This window comes from Cupressus sempervirens, chromosome 2 (assembly GCF_028749045.1).
Source record: "Cupressus sempervirens isolate cs-2001-9-10 chromosome 2, ASM2874904v1, whole genome shotgun sequence".
In the NCBI taxonomy this organism is placed as follows: Eukaryota; Viridiplantae; Streptophyta; class Pinopsida; order Cupressales; family Cupressaceae; genus Cupressus; species Cupressus sempervirens.
In genome coordinates this window covers 559,465,221-559,467,411 of record NC_143119.1, presented here as the reverse complement: position 1 = coordinate 559,467,411, position 2,191 = coordinate 559,465,221, and positions in this window count along the sequence as shown.

The window sequence follows — 2,191 nt, the reverse complement described above, 5'->3', positions numbered from 1 at the left end:
GTAAGGCCAGTCAGAGACATCCATTTCCCAGGCATATGCCTCCTACATGCCTGTTGAGGTGCACCCGCACAGACAAAATCCTTCTCGATCGCAACAAACATTTTCCCATGACGAAGAGCTGGTTGCCGAAGTGCCAACGGAGACCACCGTGCTGAAGGGTGAAGGGCTGTGCGAGTCGAAAACATGGCTGGTTATGCGATTGGCGGGGGCATCACTGTGCATGCGACCACCTCAATTATAAGGCTGCTCGAGGGCATCGTGTATAACAACACCCCCTCTGCACATTTATAGGTGATGAGAGCCCGCCCGCATACATGAACATGTCAAATATCTTTGGCAAATATCTCCTTTCCTAGCACATCCTCGCTAACCGTTCCCCGTGACACGTGATCTGCCAGCGCAGGCACAGAAAAGTTCCTAGGGTTGAACACTCACACTAGCATTGTCGGACAAGCTTCAATCTCATGCACATGCACATACTGAAGAACTGGCACTGCGAGGGAATCACCTGTGAGCACCCACATCTCGGCAAAAAGCATTCGTCTGATTTCTTCCCCTAGACAGACACGTTGGGCCTGCACTTGTCAGAGCATTGCAAAGACGAGTGCTTTGGTTCGCAGGAGCCTGAGAAGAACATCTCGTACGAAACCCATTCCCCCAAAATGCTCAAATCACAAATGCTCGCAGCAGGGTCATAATGCAAAGATGTACACCGTGCACGCGACCGAGTAAGGACACTCAGAGACATCCATTTCCCAGGCATATGCCCCCTACACGCTTTTTGGTGCACCCCGGACAAACGGCCATACTTCGACAAGCCCTCCCAGAATTTTGCATCTGAAGGGAGAGATGAAACGCCTTGGGCTTTTTGTCCACACAATGCAAACACCGAATGCTCTCTTTAGGGGGGAGCTGAAGAAGAGTATCTCCCACAGAACCCACGAGCCGCAGCCGTTCGGATCGCACAGGGCAGGACAGGGTATGGAGAGTTTCCGCATCCAAACAAAAATTATCGGTAATACTCTACGCTTCTACTGGCCCGAACCACAAAGGCTGTCACGACAGTGCCATGCACTTCTGTGGGATGAGACAGTGAAGAGGCGAGCATGCACCGAGAATGCACTAGCAAATAAATTATGTGGCAACCAAACCTTTCGCCGGCCCCCCTCTCAATCCCAAGGCTCTACCGATCGGCAAAAAACTTAGGGTGGAGAGTGGACCCTTGATGAAATTAGGGACGTCGAGCAATGCACCCGTGCAACCATCTCTTTCCTTCTTGCCGTCCGGGCAGGATAAAAATGCAATGATAGAACGTGCCAATGAGACAGAGCCCTTGGCTAAAAGATACAACTCCATACACACTCAGCAATAAGTGCATCTTAGAATCGAACACCAAATGTGCAATGTGTTGCAAGCCGTGCAGACACCTACATATAGGGTATATCCATCAAAACAAAGTGACAAGTACTTCCCACTAGCTCCGCCATTGCGATTACCCAATGGGATAATACTCACCGCCACAGATTAATGACCATCATTACCGTCTTGGAATAGATACAAGCACATCGAGGTTCATCCAATCAGCTGGATGAATTTCACCTTGAAGGGGCCCAAGCCAAAAGTTCATGAGGTCATCTCCTGGAACTGTCAAGAACAAGGCCCATCTTACATGCAAACTCTGCTACTGCGCAAACATAGGTTGCAATTAAAGAGAAATTGCAAGGCCGTCACAATGGCCCGAGGCCAATGCTCTGACTAAGTCAATTTTCTCTTGCAATCACCATGACTAAGGCCACTTTCCAAGGCATCCCCCGATGACACATTGGAATGACAATCGCTGTCGAACCATTTCCCAATGTTGTGCCGATCGAGTTGGCATAGAGCCGCTAGATGAGGGCTCCCATTTTAGATCGAGTTTTAAAATCACCAAGAAGATGCAGTGAGGGCTGGCAACCGCTGACAAACCTTTTTCCGAAATTGCGCCAGCTGAGTGACTAGAAAACATGCTTTACGCGATAGGCACGCAAAAAATTTTGCTAGAGTGCGAAGCACCCACCTCATGGCCAGAGACAAGGGCTCGCCATTAGATCAACTTCGAAATTGCTGAACAGACGCGCTGTAGAATGGCAACCGCTGCCAAGTCTCTTCCGTAGTTGCGTCGGTCGAGTGATCGAAGAAGGTGATCTAAGAG